Source organism: Hydra vulgaris, chromosome 06 (assembly GCF_038396675.1).
Source record: "Hydra vulgaris chromosome 06, alternate assembly HydraT2T_AEP".
Lineage (NCBI taxonomy): Eukaryota > Metazoa > Cnidaria > Hydrozoa > Anthoathecata > Hydridae > Hydra > Hydra vulgaris.
Genome location: NC_088925.1, coordinates 53,539,942 through 53,567,836, shown reverse-complemented (window position 1 = coordinate 53,567,836; position 27,895 = coordinate 53,539,942). Strand labels below are relative to the sequence as shown.

The 27,895-nt window shown below is 28.3% G+C and overlaps 1 long non-coding RNA gene across 1 annotated transcript; it reads right to left on the bottom strand.

Annotated features, from left to right (window-relative positions):
- Positions 1-7,923: 7,923 nt before the first annotated feature.
- LOC136081075 (uncharacterized) lies at positions 7,924-24,171 on the bottom strand. Its single transcript, XR_010638869.1, has 3 exons — positions 23,869-24,171; positions 8,393-8,508; positions 7,924-8,236 (listed from the first exon to the last, which is right to left on the bottom strand). It is a non-coding gene; the product is annotated as an uncharacterized LOC136081075 (long non-coding RNA).
- Positions 24,172-27,895: the final 3,724 nt, after the last annotated feature.

Here is a 27,895-nt window from a genome sequence, read left to right as displayed (position 1 = left end):
TAGCAGGTTTGTTAATATCAATGAGAAAAGCAATTCCTGAAAATTTCAGCATAAAATGTTTTGTGGTTCATAAGGTATCTTTTGTGGTTCATAAGGTTTGAAATTTCTGATTTTTCCAAAAATAAAAACTTCAGTAGCAAAAACATGTCTTGTTCATACTTTGATATTTGAAAAACAAAATTTCAAAAAACCTTCTAGTTTTTTTTATTGTATACAACTCTTGACTTAGTTTAGTAAAACTTTGACATTGAATTCTCAAATTTCACATTTTTTTCATAATGGCTACCTAAAAAAGCTAAAAAGTTGTTTGCAAATATAAAAAGTTGATTTTTGATGAGTCAATATACAAAATCTGCAATTTAAGAAGTGAAAAGACATACTTTTTTAGTTTCTATATATAGTAGGCTTCCAAATTTTTTAAAACTTGCTGATAAGATACAAATCAGTAAAAAATTATAGACTTCTAAAAATGGCTGCAGCTAAATCTTAAGAAAATGTGCCTCCACTTTAAACCACTGGTAACCAAGGACCAAAACTGGTTTTAATAATTTATTTTTTTCTTCTAATTTAATAGACTTTATTTCAGTGATTTCAGAAGAAAAAATAGTGGGTACTCATGGGGAAGTTACAAAATCAGAACAATGAAAATTGCCCAAAATGCATTAAAAACAATAAAAACAAAGTTATTGTTGTACTTTAGTTTGTGTTACCCCTCCCCCCCTATCCCAAGCATTTACTTTTTAACATGGACATTTTTGCCTAGAACTTAGAAAGAAATATGTCTGATGTATGAAGTGTCTATATGCACAATCAAAGAATTCAACATACACATTTAAATGCTGTGACATAAAAAACAAGCAAATTATTGAGTTTTCTTTTTATATCTTTATATCTTTTTATGTCTTTTTTTTTTATTTACAAATTTTATCAATTCCTATATATTTGTTGTGCCAAAACTTATGGAAACTTTAGTTTCAAAACTTGTTTTTAAATAAATCTTTTTAGGTATTAATAAAAAGTAAATGACAAGTGCAGTGCAGATCTAACTCAATGTTCCATTGGAAAATCATTAAATTATAGTTTTCATGAAGTAAAATTTACCAAAATCAAATAAATTAAAGGTTTTGAGGAATTAAAAAAAAAACATCAAGATCTTGTACACTTGCGGAGTAAAGTCAATCATATTCAAACTATTTGTAATCACCATGAAAAGGTCTACTTGGATAGATTTGAGACTTCGTATGATGGAAGCTTTTGTTGCGATCCATTCAACAAACTCAAAGTTAAATTAAAAAGTATTAAAAAAAAATTAATTTTTTAAAAGATAATGGCTTCTTTAATGTTTTATCATTGTGTTACCATTTAGAATCTATCAGAGTAATCAGTTTGGATGTTGCGAAGGAGTTTGATTTAATACCTGGTCGTAAGCTTTGTACAGAATGTCGAGAAATGCTGTATTTAAGAAATAACAAAGAAGATTATGGAAGCGATTTATGTCAACATAAAGATGATGATTTTAATGAGATTAACATTTTAAAAGAAAACTTTAATTCAAGCATTAATAGCCTTAGTTGTTCACCTTTAAAACTAGTAGCTCATAAAGACAGGGTCAGCTATGCAATAAGAAAAATGAGCAAAATCCATTCTGCAACCCAAAAGAAAATAGTGACTGTTTTGGGAGTTTCTCCAGATTTAATTAAGGATGAACCAAAAACAAAAGAGCTGTGTTGCAAAAGTAAACAAGATTTCGATTCATTAATGGAATTAGTTAAAGCAAAATTTGATATTTCTTCGAAATCAGAAAAACTTAAATTACTGACTTTGGTTCCTGAGAGTTGGAGCATTAGTTATGCACAAAACTATTTTTCTGCTTCCCTTAGAATGATAAAAGCTGCAAGGAATTTGAAACAAATGTGTGGCATAATGGCAGAACCATCTAAAAAAGAAGGAAGATCTATTAGTGATAAAGTAAAAAATCAAGTTCATGAATTTTACCAATCAGATGAATACTCTCGAATGTGTCCAGGTATGAAACAGTATGTCTCAATCCAAGTTAATGGTAAAAGACAACATTTTTAAAAAAGACTTCTATTAGATAATATAAAAAAAATTTATTCATAGTTCATTAAAATTTCAGTTGATGTCAAGATTAGGTTTTCTAAGTTTTGTGAACTTAAATCTAAGTGGTGTATTCCTTTTGGAGGTGCCTAAGGTCTCCATTCAGTATGTGTTTGTGAGTACCACCAAAATGCAAAACTTTTTGGCATTAAAAATACCAGATATTTTAGACTATAAAGACCTCTTGACATTAGTTGCATGTGACTTAAAAAATCGAGGTTCCATGCTGCACAGGTACGATAACTGCCCAGATACCAACACACTTAAAGAGTATCTTACTGCTTTATTTGATAAGCACAGCTTGGAAGAAATCACCTTTAATCAGTGGCAAAAAGCCAACAAAAAACATGATATAGTTACACTAATTCTTCCAGGGGATGATTTTATTGAAAAAGCTTGTCAACAAATAGACCAATTAAAAGATCATCATTATATAGCCAAAAATCAAGCAGCATATTTGCAGCATCTAGAAATAACATTACCAAGTAATCATATTTTAGTATTACTAGACTTTGCTGAAAGTTACAGTTTTTTAATTCAAGATGCAGTACAAGGTTTCCATTAGAACAACAGTCAAGCAACATTGCATCCTTTTGTTATTTACTATATGGAAGAAAATATGATAAAATGTAAAAGTGTTTGTATTATTTCAGATCATTTGCAACACAATACAAACTCAGTTCATTGTTTCATTTATGAAGTAATAAAACATTTAAAAAAGTTGATGCCTTACTTTAACAAATGCATTTATTTTAGTGATGGTGCAGGTTCACAATATAAAAATTATAAAAACATATCTAATTTATGTCACCATGAACTAGATCATAAAATATCTGCAGAATGGCATTTTTTTGCCACATCACATGGAAAGAGTCCTTGTGATGGCGTTAGGGGCTCTGTCAAAAGACTAGTAGCTAGGGCCAGTTTACAATCATTAACAGATCCTATCAATTCACCTGAAAAAATGTATGATTGGTGTAAACAAAATATTAAAGGAATATATTTTCAATACATTTCAAATGATGCAATTACATAAAGTTACATTGCATAAAGTTTAAATTAGAAAAACGTTATGCTACTTGTTCAACAATTCCAGGAACAAGAAGCCACCATTGTTTTATACCACAATCATTAACTACTTTACAGATAAGATGGGTGTCATTTGATAATATGTATGCTAATGTAAATGTTTCTAAAATGCATCATATGGTTCCACTTACTTCTCTTTCACCAAGAATTAATATAGCATGTGTTTATGATGCAAAATGGTTTTTAGGTAATATTGTGGAAATATCTGAAGAGAATCAAGATGTTCTTATCAAGTTCATGAAGCAGTCTATTTTGTTAAACACTTTTACTTGGCCACATAAAGAAGATATTTGCTGGGTTCCAATAACGCACATTTTATGCAAAATTTCATCTTTAAAAGTTCAATCAACAACTGGTAGATGCTATGAACTATCAGCTCAAGAAAAAACTGAAATATTACATTTGTACAATAGCATATAATATAAGTAACATAATTAAATAACAATTTAGCAAAATTATTATAAATTAGATTTATTTGTTTTAAACAGTTTTTTAGCAAAAATTTATTTGAAAGATGCAATGTTTATTGATTGTTTATTAGATAATATTCTTTATTACATAATCAACTTGTGCATTGTGTTGGCAAATCAAATAACTTATATAAGTTAATTATAAAATTAACTTGGTATAAGTTGTAATCTAAATTTGAACATGACAATGAAATAAGTCAAATTAATGGGGAGGGGTGGAATAGTGAGTGTATTGGAAAAATATTACAAAATTTATGGCCATGGTATTAAATATTGGGTAAATTAGACTAGAAAGTCTTTTTTTTCATTTTAACCTAATAGGCTACTTATAAGTTTTATATTTAGTCTTTTTACTGTCTGACATTTAAAACTAAATTTCACAGTTTTTATATGTGTATGTTTAGTGGTGTGTTTGGGTATTAAGCACTTCATACATCAGAGATAAAACCAGACACACGGTGTAATAAAAAGTGTACAATTACAAATTTTTCTAAGTTCTGGACAAAAATGTGCATGTTAAAAAGTAAATGCTGGGATAGGGAGGGGGGGGGGAGGGGGCAGGTAGAAGCTAGGGCTATTTAAAAACTGAGTTTAATTCAAGCTTAATTAAAAACTTATTTCTAGTACTTATTGTGAAATACTTTTAAATTCATACATACTTTGTATTAGAATATATAACAAACTAAAGTACAACAATAACTTTGTTTTTATTGTTTTTAATGCATTTTGGGCAATTTTCATTGTTCTGATTTTGTAACTTCCCCATGAGTACATACTATTTTTTTTTCTGAAATCACTGAAATAAAGTCTATTAAATTAGAAGAAAAAAATAAATTATTAAAACCAGTGTTGGTCCTTGGGTACCGGTGGTTTGAAGTGGAGGCACATTTTCCTAAGATTTAGCTGCAGCCATGTTTAGAAGTCTATAATTTTTTACTGATTTGTATCTTATCAGTAAATTTTAAAAAATTTGGAAGCCTATTATATATAGAAACTAAAAAAGTCTTTTCACTTCTTAAATGGCAGATTTTGTATATTGACTTATCAAAAATCAACTTTTTATATTTGCAAACAACTTTTTAGCTTTTTTAGGTAGCCATTATAAAAAGAATGTGACATTTGAGAATTGATTTCAATGTCAAAGTTTTACTAAACTAATTCAAGAGTTGTATACAATAAAAAAAACTAGAAGGTTTTCTGAAATTTTGTTTTTAAAATATAGAGCATCAAAGTATGAACAAGACATGTTTTTGCTACTGAAGTTTTTATTTTTGGAAAAAATCAGAAATTTCAAACGACTGTACCTTATGAACCACAAAAGTTTTTATGCTGAAATTTTCAAGAATTGCTTTTCTCATTGATATTAACAAACCTACTAAGTTTCATCAAAATCTGAGGGGGTCTATGTTGAAATCCTAAAATTTTGGTCCATTTGGCTTGTAATGACCCTTTTGTCAAAATTGTTTAATTCAAGGTTATGTATTTAACCAAACAACTTTTTGAAAGAGCCGACTGTTTATGCTATGAATGAGCCGACTTTTTTATTTACTTTTTTTTATACTAAATAATCGTTTTGCGCTTTAACGACTTCATATAATTTTTCGTAATGCTTCGTTGAGCTTATTCTATCGAAATTAGTTGTTTTAATGACTTTTCCTGAAGTTGTAAAACATAGCTCCGTTTGAATTTTAATAATGATGTGGTCTGTTATAAGTGGCTAGGAAACAGGAGGGCTGTATATTGTACAAAATATGATGGGCCAAGATCAGTACATTAAAGTTCTCGAGGAACGCCTCATACCTCAGGCAAAGGAGTGGTTTTAAAATGGAAAATTTATCTTCCACATGATTCGGCTCCATGCCGTAAAGCAAAAAGCGTATCTAAGTATTTAGACAACAAAAAAATTACTGTTTTACCCTGGCCAGGAAATTCACCAGACCTAAATCCAATAGAAAATTTATGGGGACTTCAAAATTTTTGAAATATCAAAAATTTTGGTAACCAATAAACAAAAATTAATTGAAAGATTAATTGAAGAATGGCACCATAACGAAAACATTCAAAAACTGTGCTTAAATTTGATAGAGAGCATGCCAAGAAGAGTTGCAGCAGTCATCACAACTAAAGGTGGTCATACAAAATATTGATGTCGATGTAGATGTTAAAGTGTATTTTTTTTTGTAATAAAACATTTAAAAGTTATCACCGTTTTTTTCTAAAATACCTAAATGTTCATGAACAAATTGATTTAGAAATTCAATGTATGCCAAAATCGGTGATTTTGGCACCTAAACCTAAAAAATGTGGAAATTTTATGGTGGCTCTAATTTTTTGAGCCACCACTGTGTATATATATATATATATATATATATATATATATATATATATATATATATATAAATATATATATATATATATATATATATATATATATATATATATATATATATATATATATATATATATATATATATATATATATATATTTATATATTTATATACCTATGTTTTACTGATATTTTTTTGATAACTTTTTTTCAAAGTTTTTATAAACTACAAACTGGCACATCCAACTATAGAGGAAATTTAACTCGGGTCAGGCAGAAATAATATGAACCTTAAACATTGCAACTTTTTTTAAAGATGCCTTAATTCAAATTGAAAAAGTGCCTATATTTAAATGAAATTGAAAGAACATGCAAAAGAGGCTACATTGAGAGTTAAGATAAGCACAAAAATATGTTTTCTTTTTTTTTTGGTGCAAAAAGCCGCATGATATATCAGTTTTAGCATGATTTATTAGCATAGATGTTTATTTTGTTGTGATAACAAGCTTTATAAAAAAGAAAAGAAATGTTGGTATTTAGTGAAACAAATGTGCATTTTATTGTAGTTTTTAACTATTGAGTCACCTTGCTATTTTTTTTTTAAAATCATAATTTAAACACATTAATTAAATCACATTCACCATTTTCTTTACCCTATTCCAAAATGGTAAAGCTAATTAGATTTTAATTTACAAATAAAAGTTTTAGGAAGTTCAAAATTAAAATGCAAAATATCAGCTCAAATCTTTGCAAAAAATTTAATCTAGTCGTAATTATCAAGCATTTGATATTTAGAAAAATGTTAGGAGACTAACTTTAGAAAAATGTTCGGAGACTAGTCTCCTAACATTTTTCTAAAAATCAAATAAGGAATACTTCGGGTGGAAAAGTTTGGACATTAAATCTACTAATAAATGTGAAATCCGGAGTTCTTATGTAAAATACGGACTTAAGGCTAAAAAATATAACTTCAAAAACATTAAAATTGTAATGTACAAAACTTGTAATTCTATTTCAATGACGAACAACCCGAATCTTGAAGTGTTTCAAATTTGGGCTTGTAATGTGGTTAAAGACTTTTTAAGTGGTAAATGATCTGTTGTGTGTAAAAAAATCTGTTGTGTTTTGTTTGATTATGTTTACAACGTTACAACTTAAAATTTTTTTAAATATATGAATATTTTGTTAGTATGTTATATAATACCTATATTTCCTATTTTCTGTCCTATTTTAGCTCAAATAATATAGTTGAAAATGGTTTGGAAATTTGGGATATAACTTTAAATTTTTTCTTTCCAGGAGAAACAAATTTATCAGCGGTTTGAAAAAAAATTCCTTATTGATTTTTTTCATAACTCTACAATTAGTTTTTTTGTTTGTAAGCGTAAATTGGTTTACAACTGATTAGTTTTGCAATATTGATATTGAAATCTGAAAATGCCCATATTTAATAATTTAAAAAATTATGTGAAGTTCACTTAGCATTATAAGGATAAAAACTTGCTGAAAAGTGGTGGAAAATTCTTATTTATTGATAAAATCGTCAAAATAATCAAACCAATTTAGCAACAAGTCCCACTCAGACGCAACATAATTTATTTACAAATCTTTAATTCAGCATATCTTTTGAATAATGAGTATTGAAAAATGAAAATCTAAATGCATATTGCAAGAAAAAATAACCAATTAGCAACAATTGAGAAATTAAAGAATTTTGACGAGCTAAAAACTACTAGAAGTTAACAACCCTTAAAACAGATTATTAATAAATAAATTATTAATTATCATTTAACTATAATATATTAATATATTATAATTATAACACAGGCATGTCAAACTTAAATCCTAACATGGGCCATATAAACAACTTAAATTTTTAGATAAGCCGCAAAAAAAAGTACAAAAATTTCCTCAAAGAAATCACTCTATAAATTAAAAAAAAAATTAAAATTACAAAATAAACGAAAAAAAATATGAAATAACAACAAAATTTAAACAAAGCGAACGAAATAAAAATATAAAAACTAAATAATTTGCTAAAAAACTAAATAAATAATACAGAGTGGGCCACAAAATTATACGTGGGTCGCCTTGTTTTAACTTGATATAATATTAGCTATCTAGATACCCATACCATAAATTATAGCTGGTCTGTTTCCAACTTTTTAAACTTTATGTTTAATTTTCATGATCATCGAGTTGTTTCCTCTGAATATAGTTAGGAAAACTAAACTTAAAAAAAAAGAGAGATTTCAACTCTCTTAAATAACACTTTTGAGTTGCAAATATAAAATATCAATAAAATCGGCATTAAAAGTATGGAGTGAAGGTTATAAAACAATATGATGGTTTATATCTTATATAATTTGAATAAGAAGTTATTCTTACCTTAACTGTATTGAATTCAATTACTTTTTGCAATTACTGTTGGCTAATGATTAATATAGTAAAGTTCAAATCATGAAAATTTACTAAATCAAACCCATATTTCAACAGTAGACAAGCTAAAAGAAAAAAAAAGAAAAATTAAATGAAAAAAATGAAATTTCTACAACCTTTTCAATTAAAATATAAAAGATAATCTTATCAATATAAAAGATGACCTTATCAATATAAAAGATGACCTTATCAATATAAAAGATGACCTTATCAATATAAAAGATAACCTTATCAATATAAAAGATAACCTTATCAATATAAAAGATAACCTTATCAATATAAAAGATACCTTATCAATATAAAAGATAACCTTATCAATATAAAAGATAACCTTATCAATATAAAAGATACCTTATCAATATAAAAGATGACCTTATCAATATAAAAGATAACCTTTTCAATATAAAAGATAACCTTATCAATATAAAAGATAACCTTATCAATATAAAAGATAACCTTATCAATATAAAAGATAATCTTATCAATATAAAAGATGACCTTATCAATATAAAAGATGACCTTATCAATATAAAAGATGACCTTATCAATATAAAAGATAACCTTATCAATATCAAAGATAACCTTATCAATATAAAAGATAACCTTATCAATATAAAAGATACCTTATCAATATAAAAGATAACCTTATCAATATAAAAGATAACCTTATCAATATAAAAGATGACCTTATCAATATAAAAGATACCTTATCAATATAAAAGATAACCTTATCAATATAAAAGATAACCTTATCAATATAAAAGATAACCTTATCAATATAAAAGATACCTTATCAATATAAAAGATGACCTTATCAATATAAAAGATAACCTTTTCAATATAAAAGATAACCTTATCAATATAAAAGATAACCTTATCAATATAAAAGATGACCTTATCAATATAAAAGATAACCTTATCAATATAAAAGATAACCTTATCAATATAAAAGATAACCTTATCAATAGATAACCTTATCAATATAAAAGATAACCTTATCAATATAAAAGATAACCTTATCAATAGGCAATGAAAAAGACTAAATTAAATTTAAAAAAAGAAGAGGAAAAACATAATAAAAATAGATAACATTTTTAAGTAAAAAAAAAAATAAAAACCATTATAAAATTAATAGAGAAAAATGGGATTAAAAAAATAGATAAGTTTTTTTACAATCAAAAAAGATATATGAACTTTTTTTCTAGTAGGGAATTAGCGAATTAGTATATAAAAAAACAATTTTTTATATACTAATTCGCTAATTCCCTACTAGAAAAGCGAATTATATATATATACAAGTTCAACTTTCAGAGGAAAAGTTCAAAGTAGCCAGTGGTAGCAAGCAAATAATTGTGATTAACATTTTAGTCACCAATAACAACAATAGTCTAATAATGGATAAAGAGAAAGGACACAGTCAATTTGATCAGAAATATAATTGAAAAGAGTGCAGTCTTGAGAGGAGAATGATAAAGAACAAAGAGAAAAGTGATTGCGTGAAGAGGCGCTAAATAAAAGCACATAAAAATCAGAGATACGATATAGTTCTAAACTACCACAGAGTTTCAGAAAATTTGATTACCAGTCTGCCTCAAACTCATTAAACTGAGATTTAGAGCTATACCCACATTAGGAGTTAAAAAAAAGTTGCATAGCCACTAGCAAGGAGGTACAAGCAAAAACCCAGAAGTAGAATCAAGAACATGTAGCTTTCATAACTTAAGGCTAGAGACACTATATAACATCTACACCAGCCTAGATAAAGAAGGGGTGCAAGGCTGATCAACAAAACTCTTTTGCTTACCTCTTTAGGCCTAGTAGTAAGTGATCGGGGTTGATATTTGACCAGGGTCGGGGCCAGGTTTGTGACCAAGGCTGCTTAAACATTTATACATCCTAAAGTATACTTTTTTTTAAAAGATGTTATATTTTGTATATATATGCACATATAAAAGATTTTATTCTTTCTGGAATAAAAGTTTGGGAGCTTTTATCACTTCCCTTTAATTTCAAGTCAAGCCTTATTCTACTCCACATTTTTCACCATCTTGAGCAGTTGCTTTATTAAACATTAATCTTTTTTTTGTCTTTTTTACAAGAACATCTCTCTTAAGAACAAATGTCATTTATTATTGCAAAAAAATCCTGTCTGTTGTTAAGCTCTGTTATTCTCAGTTAAATAGATATTGTAGCTTATCTCAGATGTTAGGTTCTAGAGACTTTTGGTTAATCTTCAACAGTGTCATTAACTAAAGTAAGTCTATCATTTTATCGCTAATTCATGGGTCTGATCTATTTACTTATCCCCAGAATAAAGCAGAGTTATTTGCAAAGAAATCTTATTCTAATTTGACTCTTGGATATAATGGCCATACTCTTCCTGACAGTTAAACAGATTAACAGATTGTTAAACATGGAAATCACTGTGGCTTCCAATGCTAAAGCTAATTCTCATTTAAACACTTCTACAGTTTGTGCTCCAGAATAGATTTCCATCATAGTCTTGAAAAAGTGTTCTCAAGAACACTCTTCAATTTTTGCTAAATTTTAAAAAAGCGCCAAATAAGTGGTTCCAATTTTTCAAAACTCTAGAAAACTCTTTGACCTCTCTAACTATTCTACGATTAGTCTTCACTCACTTTCAAGTAACTTTAAGGGTACCACAAGGTTCTTTGCTCCTGTATTGTTTCTTATCTACAATAACAATTTTCATGAAATCTAAAGTGGCTCTATTTGCTGAAGACTCAACTTTATGATCTTGTCTTGACAAAAAATCTTCACTTTTTAATTGCTTAGAGCAACAGCCAATTTTAAATCTGCCAATTTTAAATCTCTTTTCTGTAACAACCTAAGGCTTGCAGTGGATTTAAATTCTGGACTTATGGATTCAAATTCTGGACTTAAAACCCAGAATTTTTGTTAGATAACAAAATTCTGAAAAAAAAAATTCCAATACTGTTGGCATTCCTATGTTGACCAATAATAACCCTCTTACTCTCAGACAAAGTCTAAAAACACATTGTAAATGTAACTAGACCTGCTTTATCTGCCAAGCTTGAGCCACTCTTCCATTGTTGTAATGATGCATTTGTTTATTTTTTCTACAAATACATTCATGGTCAATGCTCAAATGAGCTACCATCTCTATTATTATTATGATAAACCAAAACTCATTCTTGCTTGGTTTTTATTTAACAAGTTGCATCCTTTTACTGAATCTGTCCCTTCATGGTATAAAAACTTTTATTAATTTAGTTTTTTTCCTCAAACAAAAAAACCTTAAAACTCTTACTCATCCTCATATTATCCTTTTTTATACAACTTTTTAAGTCTTCAGTTATACGTTTCCTAGTATTTTAACTTATTCTTTATTTTAAAGTAACTCATAACTTAATAGTGGTTGCTTGCAATCTTGGAAGTAAATTAGAGTTTAAAAATATATAAATGTATGCCAGTATTTAATAAATAGTAAATGTAAGCATAAAATTATAATATATTAAGTATTATAAATTTTTTCTAGCCCCACCTATCAACCCCTGATAAATCTTGCAACTTTGCAAGGGCCAGGTTTGCAAAAAGTCTCATTTTTAGTCGTGGCCAAGGCCCCAGTCTCTTACTATGGCCAAGGAGACCTTCAAAACAGTAGCCGGATGCAATAAACATCTGCCCAAGTGAGTATTTTTATTGAGATATCATTTTTAGCCTTTACTCAGCCAAAAGCCTAAAGGCAGAAGTATTTCAAGTCTGAGTTAACTTCTCCTAGCCATTACTTAAAAAAGTCTCTCTAATATAAATGGTGCCTTTAAACACTTTAAAAATTTTTAATTTTTAGTTAAAAAATTATTAATCTTTACTCGAGATTAAATCTTAATTATAGTGAACACATTTATGCTAAATGCTAATATTCAATTAGAACATCCAACCGTTATCACATTGTCAAAATGTTACTTCACTTTTCTATAAATACTGTAATGGGCACTGCTCTAAAGAGCTGACATATCTTGTGCCACCTATTAAAATTTATTTTTGTGTTACTCGTCATTTAATCAAGTCTCATCCTTTTACTGTTACTGCTCCTAAGTGCAGGGCTCGAATAAAGTGATTGTGAATTGTGATATCTAGAAATGCTTCCGGTCTTTAAAACTTAGCCTTTTAAAAACCATAAACTCAATAGCTGTTATTCAATAAAAAATATTTATATTGATCTTGAATTATGATAAAAATCTTATTAAAAATATTATTACTATTATTTTTATTATTATTAATAATTATGATGAACTTTCCCATGGAAACCATATATAAAAACGATTTCAATATTGCATCTGCTAAAGTTGCTTCTCTTTATCGTGCTCACCATTATCTCACTCCTGATTCCATTATCTTACTTCTGCTTCCATTCTCTACCTTTACAAATCTCTTATTCATGTCTGTATGGAATACTGTCATCATATTTGGGCTGGTTCTTCTAATGATGTTCTTTTTGTTCTAGACAAGGTTCAAAAATACATTGTAAACATAGCTGGACCCAATCTGCCTAATCAAGCCTCCTCCCATTGTCAAGAAATTGCATCTATTTCTCTTTTCTACAAATACTATCATGGTTGCTTCTCAAAGGAGCTATCATGTCTAGTTGCATTAACTAAAACTCATTCTTGCTTGAAGCAAAATCTTATTCTTTTACTGCATCTGTCTCTGCATGCTTTAGAAACTTTTATTTGTCTAGTTTTTTCCTTGCATTTTACACCTTTGGAACTCTCTCCCATCTTTCTGTTTTCCTGACTCATACAACATACAACTTTTTTACAACAAAGTCTTCTGCCAACTGTTCCCTTACTCTTTAAATTTTTTTTTTTTTTTAGTTACTCCTAACTTAATAGAGGTTGCTTGCAGCTTTGTTAGAATTAAAATCAGAACTAAAAAAATAAAAATAAAATAAAAAGTTTAGTTCAATGTTTATTACTTTGGAAACTTATCGGTTCCATGTAACTTAATAATCAGTAACATTTTTAAAATAAAAAAATAAAAGTAAATTTATAAGGCATCTAAGTCATACAATAAAATTAAAATAACAGGCAAATAATGATCACCAATACCCAATCGAATCAGGTGTGAAGAAATATGACATTCATTTCTTATATCTAATATTACAGGTGTTATATCAGATTTAAGGTAGATTTAAGGGGGGTTTTCAGAATGCCTTGATTGCAAGCCCCAATCTGTCATAAATATATGTGTATATATATATATATATATATATATATATATATATATATATATATATATATATATATATATATATATATATAAAAATTATATATTAAGAATTTATATAATTAAGAATTATATATGATTCTTAATTATATAAATTCTATAAATAAAGACAGAAAGGATACATATATATATATATATATATATATATATATATATATATATATATATATATATATATATATATATATATATATATATATATATATATATATATATATGTATCCTTTCTGACAAGGACATATTATGAATTAAACTGATAAGCAGCAATTTGTTAAAATTAAAAAATGAACAGTGCTAAGAGTTTATATGCAATCAATGAGCTTGTAATTTAGGAGTATTGTCTAGACAATTTGCTTTAATAGTTTCTATGGATCAGTTTGGATGTTATTAGATGATTATTTGGTGCTTTTAAAAAGAACATTGCTAAAATGGCAATGGAAACGTCAAAAGTAGAATGTGACACTCAATCAAGGCATTCTTGGATTTTAGGATTAGTTTGATACTTGTGGGTTACATAGGCAATGGTACTCTAATTGGTTTGTATTTTGTTTTTTTTAATTTAAAATTAACAAAAAAATATGGTGCCTGTTACAATGCCAACATGGACAAGGATATAAATATATATATACATATATAGTTAAATAACTTTTTATGACAGTTAATTAAGCACATTATGTATTATTTATAAACACAAACTTTTGTGCTGCTTACTACATTATGTGTTTTTAAGTATTTTAGTTGACAGTTAGCGTTGTCAATCTATTATACTTTTTTTTATTGAACACAAGAGAACGAAAAAAGAAATGAGACTTTTGTGATTTTGTGAGGAGATCTTTATTCTCGAAAACAGTCTTCCAACTTTTTATTATTGAATGTACATAAAATTACTTTTTGATTTAAATTTACTAAACTACTAGACAAATAAAAGAAAATGTTAAAAAGTTTAAAACAAGAAAAATAGAAATATGCAATTATTAAAAAATATATAAATAATGTAAACTATGTTTTGATATAAATATATAATGCAACTTATATTATAAAGATAACATTAAAAGCGTTGTAACAAATAATTGTAGCGACTTTCTGTCACTGATTTAAATTTATTGTTGCACAAAAAAAAAAATCTTAGCTCTAGAATTTGTAAAAATTGAATTGGTAAATCGTCATCAAGCACGTCAGTCAATGTCAAGCACGAAGTTACTTTTTTTTGGATAGTTCATTTTGGATGATTCAAAAGTAGGTTTTGAATTTTGATATGAACTTCGGATGCGCAATAGCTCGCGATATCATTCTAGATCTGTGTTTCTAGGCAGCTCACCATATCGTTTTAGGTCTGTGTTTTTATCAAAATCGCAAACCTACTTTTGGATCATCCAAAAGCAATGATATATAATAACTAGATGTCTAACTTCACATAAATTCCGTAAGAAAATGTGAAGCAAGTTTTTGAAGGTTGTAAAGCCGGTAGCCGCAGCATAGAAGAAAAATTTCTGGCGATGTTAACTTTAAACATTAGATATATTAATATTGAATATATTTATTTATAAACTGTTATTTAAAAACAGCTATTTAAAAGCGTTAGTAGATAAAGAAAGTTAGAAGTTATTATATAATACAAAGATATTTCATTTTTACTTGGCAAATACATATATATGTTGGCAAAAAATATGTTTTTGACTTTTACAACTGTAACTTAAAAGTACCCTGTTGGAAACCTTTGAGTTATTGTTATAAAAGTACACATATTCCATTATGAAAGAAATTAAAAGTGTTGCTGATATAATTAGGTATATATTTTTAATGTAGGTTTTCAATTAAAAAATTTTAATTAGTTAAAAAAACTGTAACTTACAGTTTACAGTTACAGCTAAGGAATTTTCAGTAATCATATTTTTTTTTAAAGAAGTAATTTTCTTTTTAGGGATAAACAGCATACAAAAAATATTAAATATTACAGTTGTTATTTTTCATAAACCTTTGAACAAAACAAGCTTATTGGACTGTTGGCGTAATCCAATCTTTCCTTTATGCAATTCATTTCTAGTGCACAACTGACCATATGAGTAAAGACGCAATGTTAAATATTTATCTATAATTTTTTTAAAAAGCTGCGAAGAATGCATGTCTTCAGTCAAAATCTCGTATTCTAAATCATGCATATTTAGTTCAGTAAACAGGGCATCATTTGCAAGTTTTTGATTTATGAAGTGAACTAGGACGGCTTTAAGATTTTTAGTTTTTTTGTATAGCTTATTTATAAATTGAAGTAGAGACGGATGAAAGACAACCAGCAAGGTCTTTAAAATAGTTAGAATCCTCACTAGATATTGTATTTTGTTCAACAAGAGGAGATCTCCTTTTACTTCACTTTAATAAAAAGAGCCAGAAGATCTTTGGTCAAAAGTAAGACAGTTGCTAAATTTTGATCCTATGATAGAGTTTCTTAATAAAATTCTTTTCAAAGCAAATTTTAACTGGCGTGCATCTCGATTGTTATTGAAACCATTTTTGCCGCAAACACAGGCAAATAATAATTCAAAGTGATCTTGTGACATTTTGTATGTTAAAATAAATTTAAAAGGATTCTCATGTCTAGATAAAAGGTTAAGGGATAAATCTCGAACACTTGTGGCTGCTACAATGAAACCAAGTACAAATGTCTTTCTTCTGTGTTTAATTAAAGGAATTTTAGATAGGTCTGATAAGTTAACTTGGTAATTTACAGATTTTTCTATGGTTTCAACCCATTTTGGAGCTTCATTCAAAAACAAAGGTTTCTTAGATCCTTTTCAAAAAGGTTTTCAGAGTTTAACAAGTCAAATAATTTGTCTAAAATTCTAATAAAATTAATTGTGCTTTGGGCATCAATAAAAGTTGGATGACCTGAAACCATCAAAAACTCTATAGCATCAGCAACTGAACTACTTAGCGTTTGAGCTGCAATTTTAACATTCATTTTATGTCTGTGAAAGTCAATGCGGTAATTGCCAAGTTATTTCCTTCTTCTTCAATGCTTTAATATGATCCCACTTAATATATCGATTTTGTTCATCAACAATGATACCGATACTACACAAAGCATTTCGAGCTAATTTAAGCATATGACAAGGATCAGGGATATAATATATAGGATGATCATATTCAGGATAGGGAAAACTACAATGTATCTCTATAATTTTACTTCCAAATGAACACCCAAGATTCGTCATAGCACTTAAGTTGGAAATAAGTCCATCACATGTTATACTCCAAACATTCAGATAATGAGTAGCGCATAAATTTAAAGCATTTTTAATTAAGCATTTTTAATTAAATCTAAAGATTTAAAAAATATTTTTTAAAAAATAAATTTCTAACTTAAACCTGTTGAGGAAATTTTATCACACAATATGTAGCCTATAGGACATTTCCAATGGCTTTTCAATCTGACAACCATAAAAACAAGTTGCTAATTTATCTTGGTCATATGCTAGAATATTGTTTCCAAACCTAGCAAAACCTTCATATGATCCAGTAACATTATCACACCACAGAGTAGCCCTGATATGCATAGAATCAAATATTAATGAGCATTCTTTGTATGATGAGTCCTCAAAGGTCTTATTTTGTAAAAATTTGAAAACATCTCCAAAAAACCCAGGTGAACAATCTGCAGATGATGTCCAGTTTGAAAGTGAGCTTACGGCAGGTAATGAGAATGTAGATTTAACAAATTCATATGCTCTTGGGGAATAAAAGTGCAGTGTTAAGGCACTTTTATTCCCCAAGAATAAAAGTGCCTTTTTTTTTTGCCTCTATTTTTTAATTCAGATTTCAAAAGTTCTTGAGTCAGCCCAGGGAAGTTGTTCTCAAGTAATTCGGCAACATCAATGGAAATAATTTTTTTCTTCTCTAATTTTTGAATAACTTTGCTAAGTGAAGCAATTTTGTTATCTTTTCGTTTAAGCTTTTGTTTTAATATTTTTTCTAAGTAATATTTTTTTTGGAGAATTTTGTTTAAGTATTTTTTTTTTAATAGTATTTGTAGTTTCAGGGTTAGGGTTAGGGTCAGGCTCTGTTATCTCCTTATTCAAGATTGTTTCTTTAATGTGTGATGTATCATCATTGTATATATCTGATTCCGCTTGTTATTTTTGCTCAATGATACATGGTACAAGTCAAATAATGAAGGCACAATATTTTTTTTCAGAACACATTTCCAATTCTCTTGGCACTTTTTTTTTTAAACATCTTCGTTTCCAACAAGGCTGCAGGCAGCCACTAATTAAAGTTGGAAGTTACTGAAAGAAAAAAAGATGAAGATTGTAGAGCAAGATAACGATTGACGGACGACTTAAAGGATTGCAAATTATATGAATTAGGTAAACAAGATGAAGGAAGCGAATTCCAAAGAGCTGATGTTCGAGAAAAAAACTAGAAGAATAAGCGTTTTTGAGCTTAGGAACAGTCACAGAAAAGGATGACACGAGTAACATAAGAATGAAATTTTTAGTAGATGGCACAAGAGACGCTAACTCTTTAGAGCAGTGCCCATTATAGTATTTGTAGAAAAGAGAAAGAGAAGCAACATTACAACGATGTGACAATGGTTGGAGGTTGGCTGCAAGAGCAGGTCCAACTATGTTTACAATGCGTTTTTGCACCTTGTCAAAAAGAGAAAGGGCTTCATTAGAAGATCCGCCCCAGATATGGCAGCAATATTCCATACAAGGCCGGATTTGAGATTTATAGAGATAGAGAATAGAATCTGAAGTAAGAAAGTGACGAGCTCGATAAAGAGATGTAGCCTTAGCAGATGCTAATTTTGCAACTGATTTGATATATGGTTTCCAAGAAAGATTGGAAGTAAGAGTTAATCCTAGAAGATGAAGAGTAGATGACTCATCCAGTACATCACCGTTCATAAATATAGGAAGATCTAAACTATTGCGAAAACGATTGGCTGATAAAAAATTGTTTTTTATCTGAATTAAAGTTCACCAGCCACTGTGAGCCCCATGCTGTAGCAGAAGTGAGATCCTTTTCAAGCTCAAATGCCCCCTCCAAGCAATCAGAGGGTGTTGGTTTCTTGTCACAACAAGAATAAATGGTAGTATCACCAGCAAATAATGCCACCTTAGATGTGAGAATATCTGGAAGATTGTTAATGCAAATTAAAAAGAGTATAAGGCCAAGGATAGAACCTTGAGGGACCCCTGAAGTTACAGAATAAGAAGAAGAGCGCTGTCCATCGAGGAAAACTTTCATACTAAGATTGGAAAGGAAGGATTCAATAATCTTAAAGATGTTGCCGGATACACCATAAGAAGAAAGCTTATGGAGAAGATCAGCATGCCAAACTTTATCAAAAGTTTTTGAAATGTCAAGAGCGATGGCCTTAACCTCTCCACCTTATTAGTTATCTAATGCACGATAAAACCTATCCAGGCCTTCCCAGGAGAGGCGTGCGGTCGCACGCCTTGAGTAAACACGGATATTTTTTTTTTTTTGGATAACTCGGCCACGCTTTTTTAGCATATATTAAAAATAACGCATTTTTAAAAAGGCGCTGAAAAAATCAAATTAAATTCGTTGTATTATTTTGTAATTTTTTTAATAATTTATTATTTTCATTAATAAGGAAACAATAACATAAAAATAATATATATATATATTTTTTTTCTTTGAATTTTTTTTTCTTATAACTTTATAAATTTTTTTTTTTTTTATTTTACAAATTTTTTTTCTAATTTTAAATTTTTTCACATAAGTATGTCTTTCTACAAAAAATAACTTCTAAGTTCTAGAAGAATTATTATCTACAAGGTTCTAGATAGAGGTATGATCGTTTAGCTCATTTGGTTGAGACATTACATAGCGCCGCGGAGACCCAGGTTCGCATCCCGCGTCGGCAGAGCATATTTTTCAAAATAGATTTAAAAAGTTTTCGGTCACATTTTCTGTTTATTTTTTCGACTTGTCTTAAATATCATTGCTGAAAAAATCAACACCTAAAAATATATTATAAATAATTATAATATAAATAAATAAAATATAAATAAATAAATTTTTTTTTAATGTTTACTAGACTTGAAAAAAAAAAATTGTAATAAGAAAAAAATTTTTTTATTAAATAAGTATAAATATATATATATATATATACATTTCATTTTTATGTTCATATTTTTATATTAATAATAAGAATAAATTATGAATAAAAATAATAAAATAATACGACAATTTAGTTAGGTTTTTTCAGCGCCTTTTTAAAAATGCGTCATTAATATATGCTAAAAAACCGTGGCCAGACTCTCAAAAAATATATATATATGCGTGGTCACTCAAAGCGACCGACCGCACGCCTCTCCTGGGAAGGCCTGCTATCAGTTATTACTGTTAGCAAATCAGCTGTAGAATGAGAAGATCAAAATCCATATTGTTGGTCAGAAAGTAAGTTATTATATTCAAGATGAGAAATTAAGTGTTTGTTAATTAAAGACTCAAAAACCTTGCTTATGATAGAAAGAAGACTAATGGGACAGCAGTTAGATGAATCAGATCGCTCTCCAAAATTTTTGAAGATACGGATAACAGATGTCGCTTTCCAACAGGCTGGAAAGCAAGACTCTGAAAAGCACTTGTTGAATAGTTTTGAGAGTATAGACGACAGCTCCGGGGAACACTTCTGCAAGACAATGACAGGTATGTTGTCCGGGCCACAAGCTGTAGAAGAGTCTAGGCAGGAAATCACTTTAGATACAGAAGCTGGAGTGATATGAATGTCAAGCAATGGATCAACCTGTTTGTTGGCAATATCAGGTAGAACGCAACTTGTGGAATCAAGAGATGATATTGATGAAAAGTTTTTAGCAATTAATTCAGCTTTGTCTTTAGGTGAGGTGACAAAGTCTGAACCATACAAGAGAGGTGGAATTAAAGATTTGCCCTTATTATTGATATTATTAAAGATTCTCCATAAGTCACGAGAGCGTAATTTTTGAGATGAGATACGAGATTTCATGACCTGAGAATAGCGGGTTTTGGCATTAGACAAAACCTTTTTACAATTGTTTCTAGCAGTAACAAACAGACATCTGTTTTCTGGAGAATTGTTTTGCTGATAAATATGGAAGTAACGGTTTCGATTAGCAATCGCAGCAGCACAATGTGAGGAAAACCATGGAGGAGAGTGAGGCAGGACCTGGAATCGTCGAGAGGGAACAAAAGATTCAATGCCAGCCTGAATCCTTGAAGTTATGTAAGAAGCACATTTGTCGACAGGAAGACAAAAGATTTCTACCCAAGGGCCATCACAAAGAAAATCATGGAAAGAATCCCAGCCAACTTTACTGTAGTTGTAAGAGGTACGATAATAGGGGGATTCAGATGATGAAGAAGAATGAGATATTAGTTTTAGAGAGATCAAACTGTGACCAGAAGCACCTAAGGGTGCATGTGGAGAAGCTGAGCACTGACTAGGATCACAAGCAAGACATAAGTCGAGTAGAGAAGGTAAATGATTCGGGTTGTCTGGAAAGCGAGTTGGAAAGTTGACTATTTGAGTTAGGGATTGAGAAAGGCAAAAGTTGTGAGCTTTAATGCCTGCAGAGTCACTGACACTGGAGCCAAACCATTCAGAGTGGTGAGCATTAAAGTCCCCGACAACAACAATATTAGCTGATAAATAAAGAGAGAGGGCTTGGTCAATATGATCAGAAATAACATCAAAAAGAGTGCAGTCTTGAGATGAATGAGCGATATAGAACAAAGAGAAAGGCAATAGAGTGAAGTGGTGCTAAACGAAAGTACATGAAAGAACAGCCTGTGGATTCAAATCTAGTTTCACGACAAATGGGTGAATTCTTACGAATGTAAATGCCCAGGCTAAGCATGTGACTATTGGAGTCTTTACGAATTAAAGGAAGATACCCATCAACACTAAGATCACAAGATGAGACAGCCGAACTCAAATTAGTCCCACAAAGAGCAAGTAGGTCTGGTGAACTTTGCAAGAGATAAGACTCAACAGAAGAAAAGTTACTTCGAAGACCACGAATATTAGTGAATGATAGGTTTAGAGAACTTGGTGATGATGATGGTTTTTTGTGTTTTATAGTTTTTGGTACTTTATTCATTTTAAATTAGATTGAAGAACTTGACTCAAAGCATAGATAGTACTCAGAACACTGTTTAATAGCCCAAGCAATTGCCTCATTACTACAAATAAACCCTAAGCAGTAACAAAGGGCTCCAAATGTGGCCTCCGCAATGCACACTAGAAAGTACAAACAGGGACACCATTCATGCTCAACATGGCACTGTTAATACTTTGATATTTTTCAGCTGTTGATGGAATCAGCCTCTCTGAGAGCTACCACGGAAAACCTGACTACCAGCCAGCCTCAGAACCATAAAACTGAGTTTTAGAGCTGTACCCTCATTAGGAGATAATAGAATATGTTGCCTAGTCATAAAAACAGAGACACAAGCAAAACCCATGCATTGAGTCAAGAAGATCCAACATTTAACATCCTAAACTGGAAACAATGTATTAAAAATACATCTGCGCCAGCCTAATAGACGAAGAAGGGCTGCGAGGCTGGTCAACAGATAGAATCTGTTTACCTCTTAAGTTTTTGCCTAGGAGGCCTTCTATAAGACAGTAGCTAGGTGAATTTAACATCGGCCCAAGATGAGTATTTTTATCGAGACACCATCTCTAGCCTTTAGTCAACCAAGAGCCCCAAGGCAGGGGGTGTTTTAAGTCGGAGTTGGCATCTCTTAGCCTTTGCCTAAAAAGGCATATCCTACAAGGCAGCAGGACATGAAGCAGATTGTACTGGGTTACATGTTACCAGTAGCAGGATAACCTGATTTGACTCTAAGCAGGATAACCTGATCTGACTTTAAAATTTCCATTAATACAATTTAAAATTTCCATTAATACAATTATCTCATTCTAATCTTCTAATTTAAAATGTTTACTGCAGATTCTACTATATTTACTAGGTGTAATTTGTAAACATTTAGCTGCCTTTGCCCATTTTTTACAAAGAATTTCATCATTTGAAGGAAGTCTGTGAAAAGAAATTAAACTACTTTTATCAAATCTGCTTTTACAGTTGTAGACTGAGCAATTATTAACATGCACATTAAATAATGGACATTCTAAACTAGTTGATATTTACGATAAAGTTCACCAAATGACTGCACAAAATAAGTTAGTAACTGACAAGCAAAATTAACACATTTTTTCTTGCCAAACCACTCTCCTTTCTGAACACAACACTCACATCAGTTATAACCATTGTGTCCTTAATACACTTAACAAATGCTCTAGCTGGAGCATCACAGCAATATTGATTTCGTACTCAATATGTTCATAAATAAAACCATCTTTTGCAAGAACTTGAACTCTACCAAAAAATTAATTCTAAAAAAAAAATGGAATTAGGTTTTTGGGTACCACTTTTTGAACAAATCTCTAAAAACCCATTTTGGGTCCCCCAAAATTGCAAGTGTTAGGCCTAGGCTCTGACGGGAACTTTTATAAACAGCAACACCTTTTGCAATTTTTATTTTAAATTTTTTACATGTATGTTTAAACTATGTCACTATTTAGATTTTTATTGAACAATTTTCTCTTTTTTTTTTATATAATATATTTAAGGAGTATTATGCTATTTTACTATCAGCTACCAAGGTGATTAAATTGACTTGATCACCTTCAGCTTTAATCTGAAGCTGATAAGTTTAAAGCTGAAGCTAAAATACCAGCTGCAACCCTACTTTATAGACAACATAGTTGTTTTGATGTTTATACTTTATCATAATATATATGTTTTTTTTTATACTTAATACACTCATTTTTTTATTTTATAATACATGTATTTTTTTTTAGTATGTGTTTTTTAAAAAACATGTTTTTTTATAATATTTAAATACTTAAGAAAATATTTACTTTTGCCCAATATTCTTTAAATAAAAAAATTTTCTTAAATCTTTAGATAAAAATTTTCTTAAATTACTCTAATCATGGTAATAAACAAAGGTAATATTTACTCTAATCATGATATTTCTCCCCAAAGTTCATGCAATTCTGTTGTACGTAAGTCTCTCACTAATTCTAATAAATATAGGTTATTACCATTATTATTATAATTATATTTACTAACCTGTCATTATTAATATTTATCAAAATTACATTCTGGTTGTTGAAGTCACTTTTGCTCATATCAGTATGCAAATATTGCCAACAGTCAGTGTGCACCAAGCAGAATATTCTTATTCATCAGTATTCTTAAACATGGTGCAAAATACAAGATATTCATAAAATACAAATCATACCTATTTTTGAACTATTTTTGTTCCTTTAATTTGCAACTTGATATTTTAATCCCAATATTTTAAAATTAAGTTATGGAAAACAAAAACGGTGTTTAACTTATTACAACTCAGTTATAATAAACAAGCATATGATCATGATTTATATTATAACTATTATCTTTTTTTAGTTATCGTTATTTATGCTAAAGCTATCAAGTTAAATTAAAATTTTAAAATTCAAAATATAAAAAGTTTGAAAAAATAAAAAATAAAAAGTTTGACTGCATAAATTTATATAAATATTTTATTTTACAGTGAAAAAATACACTGAATAAACACTTTCTCTTTAAATAAAATGTAAATGTAATGTATACAATGCATAAATTTTTAAATTTATCTTACGCACATTACGAATTATTGATGGCAACCATCGATTAAGTTGTGTAATGATTTTTTAACTGTCAGTTTAACCTTTTGGGAAACTGTCAGTTTAACCTTTTGGGAACCTTATTGTTTTAAACTGTCAGTTTAACCTTTTGGGAACCTTATGGGAAACCCGTCAAATCCACTATTCAATATTTTCGTCAAATATATTCTTCAGACCTTTCGGCTCTGATAAAAACCAATCATGCAAATTTGCTTGATTTTTTTATCATGTGGGACCCGTCCGGAAACCAAAACATTTACCCGTCAAAATCGCGTTCCCGTAAGCCCAGACAAAAACCAAACGGTATCCGTTCGTCAATATTGGTTGGGTATATATATATATATATATATATATATATATATATATATATATATATATATATATATATATATATATATATATATATATATATATATATATATATATATATATATATATATATATATATATATATACATATATATATATATATATATATATATATATATATATATATATACATATATATATATATATATATATATATATATATATATATATATATATATATATATATATATACATATATATATATATATATATATATATATATATACATATATATATATATATATATATATATATATATATATATATATATATATATATATATATATATATATATATATATATCATATATATATATATATATATATATATATATATATATATATATATATATATATATATATATATATATATATATATATATATATATATATATATATATATCGATGGGTTTTATTTTTTTCATACTTTCGTCAAGAACTGAGTTCCACAAGCGCGGTCCCCGAAATGTAATTGAGAAGTCAGATATTTTTAATTATGTTAGTGGAATGTAGTAATTACTAATTGAGTGCCTTGTTTCATATTTATGATGAATTAGAGAGAGATATTTATAAAAAAAATTTGTAAATATTTCAATTTCAAGTTTAAACATAAATAACAAGTTATGGTAGATATTTAGTTCGTATACGTTTAGAGCATTTATTTCCTTGAGTAAAGGTTCGGCACTTTCGTACCTATCTGCGTCCGAAACTAATCGACTTGCTTGTTTTTGTTTTCTATAAATATTTTTTGGTAAAGAAAAATGGTTGTTTACCCTGGTAGTATTACAATAGTTAATATGACTATGAATAAATGAGTTGTATAAGTTTTTTAAATATATTTTATTCAAAAGATGTTTTGTCTTGTACATAATTCCCAGAGTCTTTAGAACTATATTCTCGACTAACTTTGTTTGGCTTTTCGACTCAAGTTTGTGTACTTTGATTCAACAGGGTAACTGGTACCTTGAGCCGCAAAACCATTTTCAAATTAAAGTGTTAGTAGGTTTACACTCATAAATAAAATGTTTACCATATCTGGAATAAAATATTTTTCATATCGACAGTAGTAATGATTGGGTTATATACCACAAGCTAAAAAAAAAAACAAGTTTGTTTACAAACTTCTTGAGTTTCATCTTAATTGAGTTAAAAATTGGGATCAAAATTAAAATTATTGAAAATTTTATTTCTTAAACAATACATTTAACGGTTACCACAAACAAAAACTGTTTTGTTAAAAAATGAATTGTCTATTGAATTGTTTAAAAAAAAAATATTTAAATAAGAACACCAAATACATAATGAATAAAAGAACTTATAATTTATATCCATCTTAAAACAGTCATATATTAAGAAATGTATTTTTATTAATAAATTCGCTTTCACAAAAATTAACCAGTACCTACTACTGAGGTGGACGAGAATTCTACGTAAGGTAAACATAAACTCAAAGTAAGGTAAACTAGAACTTTGTGGAGTAAACAAAGTTTTGGTTAATTTTATTAGTTTTTATATTTCTTGTGGTCAATATGACCAATTTTTAACGATATTACTGTTTGATCTACAGAGTATTAAGTTTATGGTGGAACCATGGTGAAAAAAATGCAAAAAAAAAAATTTTTATTTTTTTATTTTGTTATTAGATAAACTAACTACCTACCTTTCAGTAGAATGTGATTCTTTATTCATTGTTTATATTAAAAACCTATTTAAAACAATAAACTTGTTATCTTATGTTAAGAATTGTTTATAACAACGGGCATAGCAACCTCAACAGGTTCTCAATTTCTTAATTTTATCTCCCAAAAAAGTCTAAGTAATTGATATCTACGTAACTTAAAATATATCTACTATGTTTTAAAATATTCTGCTTATTGTACTTTAATTGTTTTTTTGTAAATTGCTAAATTAACATCTTTATTTTTATATGAATTTCTTTTATTTTTTTATTAAATTTTTTTTTTGAATGTAGTAATATTAGAACAATGGTATCTCAAAATCCTCATAAAGTTGACATTTATATATTCTATATTTATATAAATTCAAACACCACAATTTTTAGAAGTTGTTTATTATACTTTAAATAGGACTTAAAGCAAAGAATCTTTAACACCAGCAGTTTTTATGGAAAAAATTGTATTTCTCTGTCTACTTTCGTTCAAATATAAAAATACTTTAATCTACCTGCCATTATAAAAAGACATATAAATATAAAATAATCCTTTTTCCGGCACTTTATCGATGTGTCTTCTCCAATTTGTAGCCTGATAGTATGTGTATTCAAGTATCAGCTAGTTTACTAATTTTTTGTAAATTTACATGCTGATTTAGCTGTTTAAAACGAAAAGATTTTTTTCTTACAGATTTATTTATTGTTCATGCTTTAATTTTAAAAAATTAGTTTTTTTTACCATGGAACCACCTTAAAGTTTCTTATAATATTATTTTTATTAAAGTATCGTGTTTAAATAAAAATGTATAAGTTTTTATTTCATATATAAATATATGTTAATTAAAAGTTTTATGTTGAGTTGATAAAAGTAGGAAAATTTTAAATTAATGTGGTATATGCAATTATTTCAAAGTGTCCATAAACATATAAATAGAAATAGTTATAAACTAAAACTTTCAGGTGTATTGGACGGCTTTTATTTACTTTGACGCATATCTGGAAATTTGCAAAAAAAAACTTTATATATAAGACGAACTAAATATGTAGAAATTTCATTTATAGTTGTGATAATAGGATCTTTTAAATTTATCATATAATTATATATATATATATATATATATATATATATATATATATATATATATATATATATATATATATATAATTATTTAAAAATTTGCGCAACAAAGTTGCGCAAATTACGAAAGACACAAACAAAGTTGTTGGATATTTCTAAAAATATTTCTAAAAAATATTTCTAAAACTATTGGAAACCGTGGTAATTAAATTGTTTATTATCTGTTGTTTTTTTATTTCTTTACGTAATGCTTAACCATCCCGAAAATAAAATATTTTTGCATTTTAAGTAATTATTTTTGTTTTTAACAAAAACTTCGAAATGGGGACTT